General features: G+C 43.6%; 1 protein-coding gene across 2 annotated transcripts in view; it reads left to right on the plus strand.

The window, feature by feature from the left end:
• The window catches only part of TTC17 (tetratricopeptide repeat domain 17), a 55,445-nt gene that overhangs the window by 267 nt on the left and 42,827 nt on the right, over positions 1 to 12,351 (plus strand). The window contains exon 1 of one of the 2 annotated variants that reach the window (XM_062494253.1): positions 351 to 528. The exons of the other annotated variant lie outside the window; for it this stretch is intronic. The gene's annotated coding sequence lies outside the window, so the exon portion shown is untranslated. Of the gene's footprint in view, positions 1 to 350; positions 529 to 12,351 lie in introns of those variants that run through there. 2 annotated transcript variants of the gene reach the window in all.

The following is a 12,351-nucleotide window of genomic DNA, read 5'->3' on the forward strand; positions in this document are numbered from 1 at the left end:
GAGAGCCCCTGTCCGTGCCGCCGCTCACCCATAGCCGCGGGCTGCCCCGAGCTGTGCGGCGCGGGGCACCTCGGCCCGCTGCGAAGCCCCGCCTGTTCCCGCAGCCGCTGCAACAGCCGGCCGGCGGTGCCGGTCGCTCGCGCTGCCGCGGCACGGGGCTCTCCCGCGGCGAGCTGACATCGCTTGTGAAACGTGGCTTGAATCCGCCGGAGTCCCGGGGCGAGGCAACGGGGAGGGCGTGGGGGGTCGGTGGGTCGGGGCGAGTCGAGGATGGATTTCGGCTGGAGCTCTGTTTGGAGCGGCGGCGGTTCGTGCCTAGGGGCCGCTCCCGTGAACCTCCGGCACGAGGCCGCGTCCCGCTTTGGTGGAGAAAGCGGCGGGACCCGAGCGGGGCCGGCCCGGGCACCCCGGGGCAGGAGATGTCAGTGAGTTTGCGATTTTTCACATCCAGCCGCACCCGACCCAGCCGCCTTTCCTTCCTGCTGGAAGTAGGAAAGAGAAACGGTGCAGGAGCATGCTGCACGCCCTGTGAGTAGCCAGAATGTCTTATTTTGATAGTGGGCTGTGCCTCACGTTCACTAAGCGGCTTGAAAGAGTCGATCTGTATCTCATGTTCAGGCTTTTTCTTAGTCTAAGAGCCTTGTTGCTTGCCTTCCTCTTTGTTATAAACGGAGCAGTACTAGAAATTTACTTTTGTGTCAGATCTGCCCGTTTCCTTCTGCAGTGGAAGAGCTGATCGCTGTAGCAAGCAGTGTGGCCTTCCCCTTGTACAGGAGTTGGAGACATAAATGTTCATTATCGCCTTCCATTTGTGAGGATTTTTTGGTCGGGTTTTCCTGTCAAAATGCATTGAGGTCCTCAGACAGGTGGAGCAGACTTTTCCCTGCAGGAAATTCCTGCTATCTTTATAGTTCTTGGGCACTTCCTCTGTCTGGGTGGATCCAGGCACTCTTAAAACCCTCATTAATTATAAATTAATGACAACACTTCCAGTGCTATCTCATCTCCCCACTTAACATGGTGGGGAAGTGGTGCAAGTATAAGATAGTCGTCTGGAAGCATCTGTGTATGTATACTGAGTGTATCTTATAAAATCTGGGTCAGGTGTTGATTTTGATTATTGCACGAAAAGCCGTTGTGGCTTAGAAAATTCCAGTTAGATAAAACGGCTTAAAAATCTTATTAGCTGAGTTAATTACTGATTTTAAGAAATGGCATTTCATGATGTCAGCTAACTGATGGTACTGGTAGAAGCTTCCACTGTACCCATTGCTATGCATTAGTCTTTTCTATAACAGTTCGAAATGCTTTGTAAGCAGAGGCATTCCCGTGTTCCCCCTGTCCAGTTCTCAAGGGCTGTAGGTGAGGTGAGAAAAACAGTATCTGTGGAATAACTTCTCTCTTGCACGGTCAAAAATTAATTCACCCATTTCCAGCAAAGAAATTCCAATTATAAATTTGTTATTACTTGGACTATGAGGAGCCAGATTTTTTGGTACCTGGAATGTAGTGCTGCGAATTGTCCACTGAGCTTTTTTTAATTAGATACATTTTGGCATCTCTCACTGTCATTTCCCTGGCTCTCATGAAAATGGTACTTAAATTTGTGGTTATTGCTGTTGCCACCTCTCTGTGGCACCTCTGAATTTCATTTTTTTTCCCCTTTCTTGTGTTTTGGTGAATCGCTGGGCAAATTTTTTTGTGAACTTAAATGTTGTTTTAAGTGCCAAAATGTAGTAGTGGTTCGATAGTTAATAGCAAAAGTAACAGTCTCTACCAGTCCAGCAACAGACAGGAGTTGCTGTCCCACTCTGCACTGCACCGGTGCAGTCACACCTTGAGTGCTGCATGCAGTTTTGGGTGCTTCAGGATAAGGACATTAAACTTCTAGGCTGTGTGCCCTCCCAGAGGAGAGCAGCCTGGAGGATGGAAGCTCTCAAGACTAAGACTTAGGAGAAGCAGCTGAGTTCACTCAGCTGGTTCACCTTAGTTCTGAGGGGACCTCATCCAATCTTACAGCTTCCTCAGGCAAGGCAGTGGAGGGGCAGGTGCTCATCTCTCTCTGGCGACAGGTGAGAGGACACGAGGACATGGAGTGAAGCTGTGTCAGGCAAAGTTCGGACTGGACATTAGGAAAAGGTTCTTCACAGACAGAGTGGTCAGTCACTAGAATAGGCTCCTCAGCAAGGTGGTCATAGCACCAAATATGTCAAGAGTTCAAGAAGCATCTCAGCAGCACTTGGAGGATTCATAAGTGATTTGTCAGGTTGTTGGTAGAACTACAATATTCCAAAATATTTAAGCTCTCCTTCTAATACCAAGAACTTACTAACACAACAAAAGCCTCAAACTTCACTGCAGAACATTCCTTTGCTTTAATTTTTCAGAATATTCTTCATTAAGTTGTTATGTATCATGAGAACTCATGGGTCCATTCCAACTTGAGGTAGTCTGTGATTCACTGGCAATGGGAGCCTCTGGCATGTTATGTGCTCCAGGGCTTCACCACCTCAGGTGGGCTTTGCTGGCCCTCAAAGAGAAGACAGAAAGCTGAAGCAGGCACCTTCACATGGGTGCCTGGTGGAGGGGCAGGATCAAGCACCTTGCCCAGCTGGCTCCAGCCTTGCTGCTGCAGCTCAGGGTGCAGTTTGCTGCCTCAGCTGCTGCCTCACCACCACCTTTCTCCCCACCAGAGCCCAAATGCCATTTCTAGAACGTTGTTTTTCATCCAGCCCCAGCCTTTCCTGCTGTGTGGGGTTATTGCATCCCATGGGCTTGTGATTGCCATTGTTGGCTCCCTGCCAGCCCATTCTCCACCACCTTGTCTGGCTGCAGCCCTGCAATGGCCATGCTACCCCACCTTTGCAGAGGGCACCAAGGCTGTGCTTCTTTTCCATCACTGTCAGTAGTAAAGAGCTGTGTTAGTGACAATTGGTATTGATCCCTGAGGGATGTTGCTGGTGGTCAGCCATTGTTGGACCTTGCACTGCTCATTGCAGTGCTTCCAGCACAGCAGTCTCTGATTGGAAGTGGCTGCTGGTGGCAAAGAGTGGTGATATTAATTAGCATTTATGTGATTTAATTTTGGAAGTATTAGCATTCTTAAAGTCTGAAACATATCTTCAAACATTATCAGCTTTTTAGAGAGGTACAGGCTTGGTCTTCACTTGGACTATTTCAGTTTTTCTGAATGAAGCCTATATAATTAAGATGTAGGCAAAACTTAATTGATAGTAAGACACAGACATTCCCACTGCTAAACGAGTCACTGTCTGTGGAAATGCAGATGGGCCCCAGTGACAACTGACTTCCTTGTAGCTTTGAGTTTGCTGCTGTGAGCTTTGTTTTCCTTGTTACCAAAGCACACTGGGGATGAGGAGCTGACAGCAGGAGTCACAGATTCTGACCTAAATACAAAATATAGTTAGGAGTGTGTTCAAGGGAAGAAAGGTGAGATTATTATACATTACTGACCTAAAAATCTCTCTTAGGTGTTTCTCCCTACAGCACAGCAAGGATGCAAGTGTTTAATATGAGACTGCATTAAAGCATTCAAGTGAGATTGGCTTTTCTGTGACACAAGACCACAGGTATACTCTGGCTCAGACTTGATTTCCTAGTGGTACAAAATCTGGTAGCAATGGAAAAATTAACACAGACTGAACAATTTTCCATATATCAGCAAGATCTCCTCTGGTAAATAGGAGTACTTGTTAAATAGGCACTGTTGTTCAGATTTCTAGTGAGCATTTCTAAATGACAAAACAAATTACTAGCAGTGCATATAATATTTCAGTCTCAGCCATCAAGAAAAAAGCCACCAAGCTGTGTCTTTTGCTCTAGTAGCTGGTTTTCAAGATCAAAGACATCATTCTCTGGATCAGTTCATGTTCTTCTTTAAGTCTGAGTCTGCCTTCAAATGTATGCTCTTGCAAAGCCAGGGACTGAGTAATTGTCTGTTTTGAATGAGATTATATCTGCTCAGTGCACATGTTTGTAAGCCATTTCACAACTCAGTATAAAGTTCAGGCTGATACATAACAGATTTTAGACAGTGCTTGTCTGCCAGTAAGGTAGCTAGGCACTCTACAGAAATATTAGTGTACTTCAAGAGAAGAGAGAAACTCGCCATAAAGAGGGGACAGACAATTGCCAGATTAAAAGCAATGCAGAATACAGTTATTCATGGCTTTAATGGTGCAGACCAACTGCTGCCATGGCTCAGAGAGCTGAGGTTGGGTATTTCTAGAGATGCCTTGGATGGAGGTGGTTAAAACTGAGTAAACTAGTGGGGACTCAGAGGGCTGCCTTTTTATGCCATAAACTCTGAAGATGTTAGGTCAGGGTAATTAAACTAAAAGAAGCACAGAAACCCTCCAGGCAGATGATCCAGAGTAGGATTGGAAAAGTGTTGTCAGGAGCAAAGAGCCACTGGCAAGGAATCTGAGTTGGCAAAAAGTTGTTTTAATGTGTTGGCATATGTTTTGAAGTTGATAAGAGATTATCCGGAGAGCAGAGTCAAAGAGCAGTACTGACTAGCTTATTTGGGACTAGGACAACCACTGCTTAAGGAATGTGATATCTGAATTTCCTGCCGTGCTTCACTCTGGCTTAGTGCAGTAGAGAGGGGAGGCAGTACCTTACCTACCAGATGTTCATTTGGTTGCAGAGTTGAGTGCAAGTGCACCTCAAGCAGCAGCAAGGCAAGTTGTTTCATGGGTAGCTTTAGAGTGAGTTAATGCATTACTCTGTCTGGCATCTGGGTGCACATGTATGTTAACAGGTTGAGATGAGAGCAGTGGTCCACGTGCTCAAGAATACAGGAAAAGCAGCCATGCAAACCCAAGGAAAGCTGAGATTCCAGTGCAGCCAGATAAAAAGCAATTTGCTGCTTACAAGAGCATCTTCCATAATACCTTAAGTAGTTCACTCAGTCCTGTCTTGAAAATGACAGGTGAATGTTTGCTTTGCTCTTACTCTAAAGGTTTGTTTGCTTAGTTATGTGAACTCTTACTTGACTGAATTTCTTATCCTTCCAAGTCTATTATGTGCTAAACAACAACAAAAACCACACACATACCCCCCCAAAATTGGTCATTTTCACTGAAGTTTGTAAGGTGGAACCATGCCTTCCCCAAAACAGTTGTCAGTGCCTCCTTATGAGGGTATGCAGAGACACCTGGGCTCGTTGGTTTGAGTGTTCTGTAGTTCATTAGATGTTATCCAGCCCTAGGGTGATGAACTGAAGCAGGATGGTTCTGAGGCATAGGTAAGGTTTTCCTCAAGAAAAGTAAAACTTACTCTGGTTTAGAACTCCTCTCTTGATTACCAGAGGACCACAGGCATTAATGTGGTATGAAAAACTGTAGTTTAAAAAGAAAAAAAAAAACCTTTAAATTTTCTACCTTTACATAAGCGTGTAAGAAGAAACATGAACATTTTGTATAGTGAATGGCTGAGTTGCTTAATGTCCTTGCCCAGGTGGGGATTTACAACTGCACTTCACCAGCACTGCCTGCTCCCATGGGAGCACAGCCTGTGCATTTCTGTGTCGCTGTGAACGTCACGACTAGGTCTGAATTTATAAAAATAGGCTTTGTGGTAGCCTTTATGTGGCATCAGAAATGTAAATGTTTCATTCAGTGGAGTGGTGGTGAAGTAGCTTCCACTGCTCTCAACTCAGCAGTCAGAGATTTGCATCTGAGGTGGAGGAGCCGCAGCTGTTGGTGGCCATGTCCCTCACACCTGCCACAGCCCAGCAGGTAATTTTATGCCAAGTTTGACTGCTGACAGAGAAACTTCAGTGCAAAGATGTCTGGATTTAGCTGAGCATGGTAATAGACAGCAAGGTGGTTCAGGCTGTAAGTCCAGAGTGCTGTAGCAGTGGCTCTGACCACGTGTAGGCATGTCCTGCTCATTCCTCAACTCCTGGTGTTTTCATACAGACTTTGTCTTCTGGACACAGTGTGTTCCCAGGTCTCATTTCTCTTAGCATCCTCACACTTAGATTTCCTGGTCTCTCATCCTGTGTTCTGTCATCTTTAAAATAAGGGTTGGGCAATCTGAAAAGATGATACAAATCAACTGTTCGAAACTGGTTATTCTGTGGTGGGAGTTAGGCTTGGTGCCTGGAATGCCTTCCCTGTATTGTGTGCTTCACAGATAAAGGGTAGCCTTGGAATTGGCCCAAACACATGTTTGCATTAAGACCCCACCAAAGCCCAAAAGAGCTATCAGCAAGACTCTGAAGTCCTTGTTATTTCATGTACCTGCCTGCTTTAAAGCTACACTGCTGGTTAAAGTAATTTTCCTCAAAGTTTTAACAAAGAAATTAATGAGTTTTCTGTTGTTCATTTGTTGGAGAAATTACTGCTCAGGGTTAGTCTTTTTTAGGTATCTTGTAAGTCTAATAAATAGTCTTCCTGTCTGTATTTCCAATATTAGAACACTTGAATTTAGGATTTGGCAGTGAGCAGACATCGAGAACCAGTCTTCTTTTATAAAAAGTACTTGCTCATTGCAGATGTATATCTGAATGATCTCTCCATTTCTTGTTTTGATTTAGCTAAGTGTATGGGTACTGAAGAATTTAAACCTTACCTAGAATATACAGGTTGGAAATTTATACCCTTAAGTATGACCAGCAACACACTGGACACATGGTGTTCCAAGTAAAGTCTTGTTTCACTTTGATGCATTTAAATCTGTTACCTAGGATATTCATAGCTTGTGTGATCTCAGCTGAGCAGAGCTATTCAATAATACTGCAGCTTTGTTAGGTTTTATTTCTGAAGTGCTACAAGTGTTTAAAATTTGTGTTTTTCCTGAGCACAGCTAGTATTAATAATATTAAAATATCTAGTGCTGTTTGCTAACAGGTTCTGCAGCAGTAAGCTTTTAAATAGCTCAAAACATATAAAAACTCATTTCAACATCATTTTTCTGTGTGAATTTTTCAGTGACATCCCTTGGAACAAGTAAGTGTGTTCTGACACTGCCTGCTCATCTCATTTGGATGAGTCAAAGAATTTATTTTTCAGTTTTGTAGTTTGTCTTGCACTGAAACCCGTACAGATTTTTTCATGGCTTCCTCGGAAATGCCTTGTAGCATCATGTTGGAGTACAAAGTATCTCAAGACAGCAAGAGTATACCAAAAGACAAGCATCAGATTTCAGATCCTTAGCTCCCACTCAGGACTGCAAGAAGTTCCAGCCTGTTGGAGGGGGGAATTGCCTTTATTTTGTACAGTGACAAAAAATACACTGCCTGTAAAACAAATATGGGGAGCCCATTTTTCTGTACACTATCATTTGATACAGTACGTTTTCCAGCTTCTTTCTCTAATGATCTGCCTTCTGTATGTAGTATAATGTTTTTAGGATGTGCCGAGGCAGCAACAGGTGTTCTGATTTTGATGTGCCTGTGCCTCAGTTAATAGTGTGGTTTCCACAGTACTTAAAAAAAAAAAAAAAAAAAAAAAGCCATACTTAAAAAAGGCTGACTGAGGCATTCATGGTCCCTCATTTAAAAAATTTACTTCCTGGTGCAATGTAACTGGATTGTTGGGAAAAACATGCTGGAAGGTTTGGCAAAACTTACAAGTCTAATTGCTGAGAGATTTTGATATATGGAGGTAACATAGGAGACTCTAAAACTTCAGGGTTTGATTCAACTTGATGTCTTTTTTCATTACACAAATTCTGTGTGTTTCTTGCTGAATCGGGTTCTTGGTGTACTTTGTGACAGTGAATAAATTTGAACTGTGCTTTATAAAGAAACTTTAACCTTTGGGCAAAGTTGAACAGAGAACACTTATTCTAAAAGTGCTTTACTGGCAGGCTTTCTGCAGTGTAACTACAGTAGCTGTCAAAGGTTCAAAGAAAGCTTTTCAGCATAACTTTTTCCCCCCCTGTTTACTGTGTTGGAATTGAAGTCAAATTCTTGCATTTCAAGCGCTTCATCTTGCATGTCACAGTTTCAGCACTTTGGAGAAAGAGTAAATGATCGTGGTGCTTCACCATCAGCCAAACACTAGAGTTAAAAATGAGTAAGTTGGACAAAGCATCTGTTCTGGTGCAGGAGTCTCCACTCTCCCCACACCATGAGGCTGTGTTTGCTTTGTAGGCTGATGCCTGTTCTGTTTCATCCCAGAGGAGCCTTGTGGAGAGTTGCTTACATTTTGAAAAAGATCATCTAAGTCACGATACCTGTGTATTTTTCACTCCTGTGACTCCTGAACCAGGTGATGAGGCACAGCAGACTTTGCATGAAGGGGTGAAAGTGGCAAGTGTTTGTAAGAGCACAAGCATGACATGAGACTGAGTGTAACCAATATCCTCTGAAATCTACCTAGAGTCTTGTGGGAAGGAAGGGGCATAATCCAGAACAGTCCCTAGGTATCCATCAGGTGAGTCAGGTGAGTCAAGCTCCGAGGGCTTTTCCAAATCTTTGGGGGCATGTTGCCATCTCTTTAGATTTTAATAAACAGCAGCTAACAAGAAAATTCTGAGATATTTTATGGTTTTTTTCAGGGTATAATTTTCATGGTTTGGGGGTGTGGCTGCACAGGAAAGCAGGAAGATGCTAGGTAGAACATGAGCATGGGTGACATGAGGGAAGTGTGAGCATCCATGTGACAAGACCTGCAGGGCTTAAAGTGTGTCTTCCTGATTTCAGCACATCCTGCTTCCCACTTACCTTTACATTGCTGCTACTCATATCTGTGCTGTACAAGTTATGCAGATGCAAACCTTTGTTTGCAGCTTACTCACTGCATTCTTCGTGAGGTGTCATTACTGCTCTCAATGGCAAACACAGTGTTGGTGCTCTTCACCGCTGAGTACATCAGCATTGGCATTTTCCTGCTGTAGAAATGGCTGGCACTGTGAAGAAAATGTGTTAGATGTAGGGAGGTGTGTTGTAAAAAGCTGGATAATGTACTGTAAGTCTTGCCAGTGTTGCTGACTGGATCTGAGATGAATAAGTTTTAAAGCCATCTGTCTGTCACTACAGAGAAGGGGATAATGAAGAGTTTACCAGGTGCCCACCAAAGCTGCTTTATCACTCCTTTCCTTAGCTGCACAGGGGAGAGAGAGAAAATACAAGAGAAGGCTCAAGAGTTTGGGAAAGAGCAGGGAGAGATCATTCAGCAGTTACTACCACAGGCAGAACAACTTGAGGAAACAAGATAATTTATTACAAATCAGATCAGAGTAGGGTAATGAGAAGTGCAAGCAAATCTTAAAAATACTTTTCCCCAACCCCTCCTTTTCTTCCTGGACTTATCTTTATTCCTAATTCCCTACCTCTTCTCCGCACGTGGTACAGGAGGACAAGGAATGGACCTTGTGGTCAGTTGATCACACAGTGGTTTTACCACAGCTTCTTCCAAGGAAGAACTTCTTCCAAGGAAGAACTCCTTCCTGTGCTCCAATGTCATGTCCCTTCCACAGGAGAAAGTCTTCCATGAACTCCTCCAGTGTGGTTCCTTCTCATGGGCTGTCACAAACTGTTCCAGCTCAGGGTGCCTCCCACAAGATGCCATCCTCCAGGAACAGACTGCTCCATTCTGGGTTTGCTGGAGGGCCACAGGTCCTACCAAAAATCCTCCTTCAGCGTGGGCTTCCCACAGGTTCACTACATTCTCTGGGTATCCAGCTGATCTGGTGTGAGGTCCTCCCTAGGCTGCACATGTCATCTTTACAAGAGGCTGCAAGGGAAATCTCTGCTCTGGCACCTGGAGCACCCTCTCCGCTCCTTCTCCACTGATCTTGATATCTACAGAGCATTCTTGTTTCTCCTGTATATTCTCACTTCTCTCTTTTCTGGCTGCAATAACTTCTTTTCCCTTCATAAATGTGTTACCACAGCAGCACTGCCACAGTCTCTGATGGGCTCAGCCATGGCCAGCAGCGACTCCATCTTGGAGCCAGCTGGAGTCTTCTCTGTTGGACTTAGGGGAAGCTTCTCACAGCCCATTACAGAAGGCAACCCCTTGCCATGAAAACCCAGTACAACTACAAAAATTCCGTGTTAGGAGCTTTGTGTTTACACACTGGTAAGGTTAACTTTTTACTAGGCTGAAGGATTCTGCTGTTAATAAAAAGTGCTTATTTGCTGGTGACAAACTGAGTCAGACGTGGAAGGGAAAAATCTGAAGACTAAAGAAAAATATCCTTAACTGGGTTGATCTCCTGGTGAATTGCCGTAACTTTATGAATTAATTCAGTGATACTGCTGTTTGATTGTTGACTACAGAAACTTTGGTTTCTGCAACCAGATAGTAGTTGATGGGAGTGGGAGTTGATGGGACTTTCCATGCTTTCCTGTTAACTCACACACACTGGTTTGGTAACATACCGCTCCAAATTCTCTAATACTAAATTCAGACCTCTTGTGAGACTGTCTTACCAAAAGTTAGAAACAAGCCAACCCTGAATATCATTCTGTTTCTGAATGAATGATAAGCCAAGATCCTTCATCTTTCAGAATAAGGTTATCTAATTGGTGACGCCTGCATAACTTTCTCCAAAAATGTATGCCCAGATGCTGTTTATCACTGAAAGTGGAGCTGATTGTTGACTTCACTACAGTGACTGTGTAGTATCATGCAAGCAGCCTTTAGATGTCAAATGAGCAGTGCTGTTTTGGAATGAGTGATGAAGTGCTTTAAACGCAGTGAAGCTTATTTTCTTTGCAAATTAATCTTTCATTCATTTGCACATACCACAGTAGTTTCTTTATCAAACGAGGCATAAACTAGTGCTACATTCAGTACATAACTCTGGCTTTGTGTGCAGCCAGTTCAAAGTGAGGTGGGACCCATAGGAGGAAATAGGAAATATGACCATGAATAAAATGCTGTAGACTTTAATACTTCAACTGACAAAATCATTATGTTTTTTTAAATGGTATGTGCTTTGGTTCTCTGCATCATGGTGGATTCTTGGTCATCCTTTATTTGTAACAGTTGAATCCATAATCTCCAAATTCATAGGCTAAAAATGGACTAGTGTCAGTAGCACCCATTGTTTTGTATTCATCTGGTGATAGAAGAGAATTAATTTGCTAAGGAAGAAAATGAGTTATATATAACTGTTTGGACTGTATAGGTAGCTACCCATCAAAATGGCTCTCTGCTAAAAGAAGCACTTCAGCTTTTGCTTTGGAAAGGAATACTTAGCCAAATTTAGCCAAAACCATGCTTAGGGTTTAGTGAAAGGAACAAGTGTTTATATCTCAGAGGACAAGGTCCTTACTCAGTCAAGAATCTTGCAACAAATGTAGACTTCAAAGTCAGTAGTCCTAAGAAAGTAGATTGGAGCTTGTTACCTGACTCACAACCAAGAGAATACAGCCTAAGGTGTAATCTGTTGACAGGACACATCAGGGTGACCAGAAAATATGCTGGAGATGCAGTTCTCTGCAGTGAGTGTAACAGAAGTTTGTCCAAATTATTCAGAAAGGTGACAAGGAAGAACTGGAGCTCAGGAGGTTCTCCTGCACCTGTGTATATGGCAGACATTTCCATTAAATTGTAATGTCATCAAGTTTGCACAGATGTCATGGGGGTGGACAACCCATTTAGAGGCATCAGTGCTAACAGATAAGTGCTCACGTCTTCGTGCAGCGGCTGGTTCTGTATCCTGAAAGCTTGAACAGAAACTGAGCAGGTCCAGGAAAAACATCTTGAGGTAAACCATCTAACCGTCATGTAAAAGTGTGAGATGTTGCCTGTCCTTCTCACCTTGTCTTTTCATCCTGTCATCACATACTTCTATTTCCTTGTTTGTGTTCTCATGCTCATTGAATCCTTCATGAACTAATTTTGTTCACTAGTTCAGACAAAGCAACCAGGAGGCTCGAGTTTGGGTTAGCTTCCAAGGGATGCTGGTGGTTGCCACAGCTGGTGTGCAGGCAAGGTACTGCTCTCACACTGACATATGGAAGGAAACAGGGCTGAGACAGCAGAGTTTGGCATGAGGACAAGGCTGGGTTGTTTCAGCCATGGGGTGAAGTTTACTGAGCCCAGCTAGGGGCTGATGTGTAACTGTTCTATCTGTGACTTGTCTCCAGTGTCCCTCTTCATGGAGCTGTGAACTCTCATGTATATCTGTGGAAACTGTAGCATGGTCTTCTGTAACAGAGCTTGTCTTCTCCTGCTTCCCTCTTGATTTTGTTCCTTTACTTATTAATCCTGAGAGCAGTAGATCCTAATGGTAGGCTAGTGTGTGAAATGAGTGGCAGAGAGGAATTGAAGCTGAACTACTTTATGCCTTCTGAGGGACATGGTGGAGGAATTTTAAAGTTACAATGTAAGTTTCTGTGATTTCAGTTTAAGGTATCTAGTA

Source organism: Cinclus cinclus, chromosome 6, assembly GCF_963662255.1.
Source record: "Cinclus cinclus chromosome 6, bCinCin1.1, whole genome shotgun sequence".
Classification (NCBI taxonomy): Eukaryota; Metazoa; Chordata; class Aves; order Passeriformes; family Cinclidae; genus Cinclus; species Cinclus cinclus.